Consider the following 6,050-nt stretch of genomic DNA (forward strand, 5'->3'; position numbering starts at 1 on the left):
ACGCCGTCGCCGACGACGACGCCGACGGAATGTAGGATCGCTATGTCTCGCTTTTGCGACAAAAGTCGCAGGCTCGACAAAAATGAACAATTATCATTTAGAAATTGCTTTTGATCAGTAACGTCACCGGCATTGTTTTATCATTGACTTTCTCGACTCTATCATAAGAAGAGTGAATTTTCTTTTGTTCTCGTTCACTGGATATCCTACTGTGCACTTGTGACAGACAAGGCTTCCGTGCTCATACCGTAAAAACACACGCCATAACATTCACTAAAACTGTTCCTTTATTTTTTGTAACAGCGGTATAGCTTATTGTAGAATAACGTCTTTCCAATTTAAAAAAAAAATCCATGTTATGATCTCCAATGCCAGGAAGTTACCATAATGCCATAGACAGACATCTATATTATGCTTATTTTTGCGTTGTAGTATTCAGATATACATACATTAAACAACTCGATTATTAACTATTTGGTATTTATAAGCACTCTCCGCTTGGGGTTGAATCACAAAGTTAAGCAAGTTCAAAATTATTTAATTTATCACATAAAGCACATATCATATCACATTTCTGACTAATTCATGAGATATTTTCCTAAGTTAAATGTGCAATTGTGCCTATATCACCCTAAACCTTTGCGAAAGACGAAGAGTTAGCACTTGGTACATGTATGCGTATGAATATCCTTTATTCAAGCGTCACTAATGAGTCTTGTGTAGACGAAACGTGCGTCTGGCGTAGAAAATATATATAAGCCTGGTACCTTTGATAAGTATTTACTTTAGGCCGAACACAGTGGCATATTCTGTGAGATGTCGATAATTTGCCAGTGGCGGATCGAAATGTTATTCTAGAGTGGGTGCAATGTAGATATCTCGCCAAGCGAAAATATTTTGTGGTAAAATTAGTGAGAAATTAAAGTTTCAAGCTAAAACCGCCTAAATCCACCCCTGACAACAATCTACAATCACCATAAATTGATTAACAAGAAATCTGTGAGCTTCTATTCATTGAGACGTCTAGGTTAGTCTATAAAAAGGTATATACTATGAAATTTAGAGCGAGGGGCTTGCCCCGAGCTCTTAATTTCATAGTATATACCTTTTCATAGACTATCCAATTTAGCACATATTTACAACTCGAGTAATCTTTTAATTGGTCTATTGATAGTTTATTTTGGCTGACTACTTGTATCACAGGTGTTTGTAAAACGGAGCTCATTAACGAAGTTTTGTAAATCTACTCACTAGTATCATTGTAAAATATGTGATTTCAAAAGGCCCTTGACTCCAGAATGAAAAGATGGTAGCTGCTGGTGTAAGTATGTATATTGATATAAAGTGGTGTTACACTATACATGTTCTTCTTACATGGTAAGATGACCAAATAAATTGACCAAAAGCAGGCAATAATTAAATTGCAGTGGAAGCTTTACATGTTTTGAAAACATTTTTTAATTTCACTAAAATCTAAAGCTATAATAAATTTGAAACATATAGATAGTTTGTCCCCATAGATATAGTCTAGCAGATAGGCATTAAAAAGCAACTATCAATAGATCAGAGATTATTATAGGTTTTGTGTGTTTTTTTTTTTTTTTTTTATTATTTCAAAGTAAAAACTAAAAGATTTATCAGAATATGTTTATATATATAATTGGCACATTATCTTCAGACATAATCACAATTTTTCAATTCATGACATCGTCCTGAACATGCATGAAATATTTGCCACTGGAAATTAAGCAACCGATAATCAATAAATCAATCAATTCATGACGAAATAGATCACCTTCCTTAAGAAAGTTTAAAAAATTATCACCAAGTTGCTTTAATTTCCCTTCACAAGGTTTCATAGTACACACTTTTTTGTGTACAAAGTAATTGCATGGATGATACATTATTACATTATCATAATTTTAAGATATCGTTGTACTCTAATCAAGGTATAAAGAACCATATGTATTACCCTTTATTTAAATGAAAGAAATAGCAATTATCAAAAACATTTTTTAGATCCAAAGATTTTAATAGCAGGATATTTAAAAATCAACGTGAAAACTAATTACAAACTATTTAATTTAATTTGGAACACAGCATTTTATTTCAAAACAGCCAGCGGCAATTTTTGATTTAAATATCTTCATTATGATACAATGAAATCTTACCCTTGTGGTCATTCATGTGTAGTTACTTAGTACACGGGAAAAGTATGTACTATGAAAATTAGAAGGCAAATATAAGCAATTTGATTGGACGAGAAGTTGTAAGTATGTGCTAATAAGTAATAGTTATACACCGAGGGATAGGTGTGTCTGGATAAGAAACCCCGTCGGCCGGAGGCCGGAGGGGTTTCTTATCCAGACACGCCGTATCCCGAGGTGTATAACTAACTTACACCCCATTCTATACCCTATATTTTTTAACATTGATTATTAAATGAAAAAAAAACCGATAGCATATTTATTGACAATATCAAACCATGATTTATAAGATTTTTTTTTTATTACATGAAACCCCACTAGTAACCTTTCTTAGGGTATCTTTGTTCAAACTTTGACAAGTGATTATATTTTACAAATGTCAAAGTTGTTTTGCATATTCCCGTTAAATCCATGTACTAAAATGGATCAGCGGGTCAAGGTTGACCTTTTCGTGTATTCTTATTACAAACAAAAATACATCATGCTCCTTGTATGCAGTTGTCAATATGGACGGGTATAAGACGGACGACATTTTGTGGCAAGCGTTGGATTTGGTAGAAGAGACTTAAGATAAAGGCAATACTATAACCCAAAGTACTTACCTGTATCAGTGTAATAAAGGTAATCATAACTGTATTTTATACCTTACGGATTTATACCCCCCCCCCCCCCCTCTTCTCGAGAATAAATAAACATTCATATTCGAACATACTAAGGGATAGGTGTGACCAGACTACCAGACACGCTCAACATACAAAGATACAGATTTAATATTTAGGAACTCCCTTTTTGGGGGCAAACAGGGGCTGATCCAGCTGGGGGTTCCCAACTCAAGAGAAAAAAAGGGGGGTCCAACCATTCAAATGCATTGATCTTTTAAATAAAAGTCGGGTCCAAACCGCGGAACCCCCACCCCCAGATCGGCCAATGGGTAACCGTAGGGGGGGGGGGGTCCCGGGAGTTAGAATCCCCATTTTTTAAAGACCAATGCTTCAGAATAGAGACATATGACTGGGATAAAAAAAAATACCTTCAAGCAAAGGAGTATTTAAAGGATTATTTTTGTATTCAAAATAGATGCTTAATATTGGGATTTCCTAAAATGTTTTTTTTAATATCTTGAAACAATTTGTAGTGAACACTATTAGTAATTTCTTATGTTCATGCTATTTAAAAAATAATAAATTTCTATTGTTACGAATAACAATGGACTTTGTTTGCGGGATGTAGAAGCAGGGGTTTCCAGAAACCCCGCTCGTCACACCCTGTGGTCAAAATCCTTTGTTATTCGTAACAATAGATCTATTCAATTTACACTTGTTTCAGAAATAGAAACTATGAAGTATAACAATAGAACTGGGGTGTAACCCCATATATTTACCAGAAAACGGGACGTAAGACAAGTAAAATAGAGACAGACCCCAATCCGGCGTACACAAGCTGACCCTCCATATAAAAAAAAATCAAGTGAATGTTATGTCAATGGTTGATGAGAAAACTGGTGTAACATTCATATTAGTCAATTGAATATATTCGGGGGAAATGAAGTAATGATGTAATAGATTTGTATGCGTGCAAATGCAATACCGGACTCCTAGCGGATCCTCCGGACCAAATATCAAGTGACTGACTGGCGGATGAACGGACAGAGGTAAAACTATGTCCCTGTTTCCGCGAAGAGCCTCTGAGGTAAGATGGCAAGGTATCCTACAAAATTGGAAAAATCAACAACGATCTCCTAACATCCCTAACTTACGCCCTAAGGGATTCATAATGAGTTTTTATTTTTTTGATTTTCGGAGGTCGTGCCAGACTTTATATATACTGTTTTCGCCGCAAACCACTAAAATCAAAATCAGATGCTTTTACGAAGTTATGTTTATTTTCTTGGGATCCTACTTCGTGGGAATGTGAGTTAGGGATGTTTTGAAACTTCGATTATCAAAGAAATTGTTTATAAAAACCGTAAATACAATGTAGCAATTGTTTTTACTTTAACTGCTAAAAGCCTCTAATACTTGTCATCAAACGCATCACCGCACTGTAAATATACCTGACGCCTGACGCGTCCGGACGCGTTCAAAATTTGTACACCGAATGTTCAATATTTTAACGTCATATGTTCATGCTTAGAGACGTGTTCAAAGTTTTAACGTTTGTGTTAAAAATATTAACATGTGTGTTCAGACGCAGTGAACATCGGTGTTCAAATTCTGATCTAAAAAAGAAGAAAGTCGTTTGTCCGATTTTCTATCCTTCCAATTGGCAAATTCAAAAAGAAATTCTTTAAAAAATATGAATGTATACGCAGGATGATGATCTTGTGAATTTTTGGCTAATATTTTAGTAATTGTGAAATATTAAACTTCCAAGCTGGCATATATGTATAGTTTATGAATTTATTTTATTATTTATTTATATATACTAGTTTTACTTATAAGTGACATAATTATGCATATCAATGAGGCCTGTTATGATAATATCGTAATAAAAATATGTCGATGTTTATCTTATTTCATGATCCGTTCATTTTATTAACATTACATGTTCAATCAGTGTTCAAATCGCTCGAAATTTTGAACACCTCGTGTTAAAAAAAAATATACCAGGATACCAAATACCGGAAACAGATATCGGCTGGCGATTTAGGCGGTTAAACGAAGAATGGATACACATAAGAAAGAGAACTGGAGAAGGGACTTCTATCCCATATGAACACGAAAGAAGTAAGTAACAAGTTAGAATAATCTCCATAGGTAGTTCGATGGCTTCCTTGTTATTTTCTCATGCCAGATATATATTTGTCAAATATTCATAACTGACCCCCATAACTGTTATATCCAAATTTTCAATATTCAACATAAAAGACGAATTAAAAAACGGGCTTTAGATATAAACGTAAATAACTGTCAGCTTTGTTCTGATGATTTCCTAAACTGATGAATAAACAGTCTGTCTGTTATACAGAATAAATCATGATTTTCGACATCCACATACATTAGCTGAACACAAAGTGTTAAGAACTCTAACATCAAGTGTTAAACAATGAAACACAAAGGCATTAAAAACTGAACACCACACATTCAATTGATGAACACTAGTGCAAACATTTGGAACACCATTTTTGACTTAGAAAATGCATTTGTTTTTTTATTTGCAGGAATCGTTAGATTAAAATGTTTGAATTAGGAACCGGTAGCCAATAATCCCCAAAAGGTCATTTCTGCATGCTATAAAGTGGTGGAAAAAAGAAAGATGTCGAAAAAAGGTATGACAATATATGTATATAAATAGCTTATGTGGGTGTATCATTTCTATCTGTTCACCTTAGGTCAAGAAATCGACTTTTGTAATTTATAATGTCAAAACTTGCATTTCATTGCTATAGAATATCAATTTGTACACTAGTATATATCGAAATTAAAGCATAACAAGCATTGCATAATTTGATGCTTTATGAAAAACTCTCTTCTATTAATTTTTTATTTTATTTTGCAGGATATATAGGCTCATAGACATTCCTTGTTGTGGAGGATTTTGACATTGGAAAATGATAACAACACATAAAATGCCACCCAGTTGATAGCTTTAAGAGAAGATGCACTGAAAAGTGGAGCGTACATTGTATGTGATCGTACAAGAACTGTTGGAATTTGAAAACTTTTAAACTTTCATTGTGACAAATACCTATATCATAAACTATCTAATTATCACATTGACATGCTTTTTTGGTTTAGGATACAAATGATGTTGCAACTATCTAGTCATGTAGGGGAAAATCATTATTTGTGATATATATTAAGTCAGTTTAAAAACATTATGTATGTGATTTCACTGACTGTT

General features: G+C 33.7%; 1 long non-coding RNA gene across 1 annotated transcript; it reads left to right on the forward strand.

Annotated features, from left to right (window-relative positions):
* Window positions 1-4,446: 4,446 nt before the first annotated feature.
* LOC127721042 (uncharacterized) lies at window positions 4,447-5,808 on the forward strand. Its single transcript, XR_007991060.1, has 3 exons — window positions 4,447-4,933; window positions 5,368-5,475; window positions 5,706-5,808. It is a non-coding gene; the product is annotated as an uncharacterized LOC127721042 (long non-coding RNA).
* Window positions 5,809-6,050: the final 242 nt, after the last annotated feature.

The sequence above is a fragment of the Mytilus californianus genome, unplaced genomic scaffold, assembly GCF_021869535.1.
Source record: "Mytilus californianus isolate M0D057914Y unplaced genomic scaffold, xbMytCali1.0.p SCAF_112, whole genome shotgun sequence".
Taxonomy (NCBI): Eukaryota; Metazoa; Mollusca; class Bivalvia; order Mytilida; family Mytilidae; genus Mytilus; species Mytilus californianus.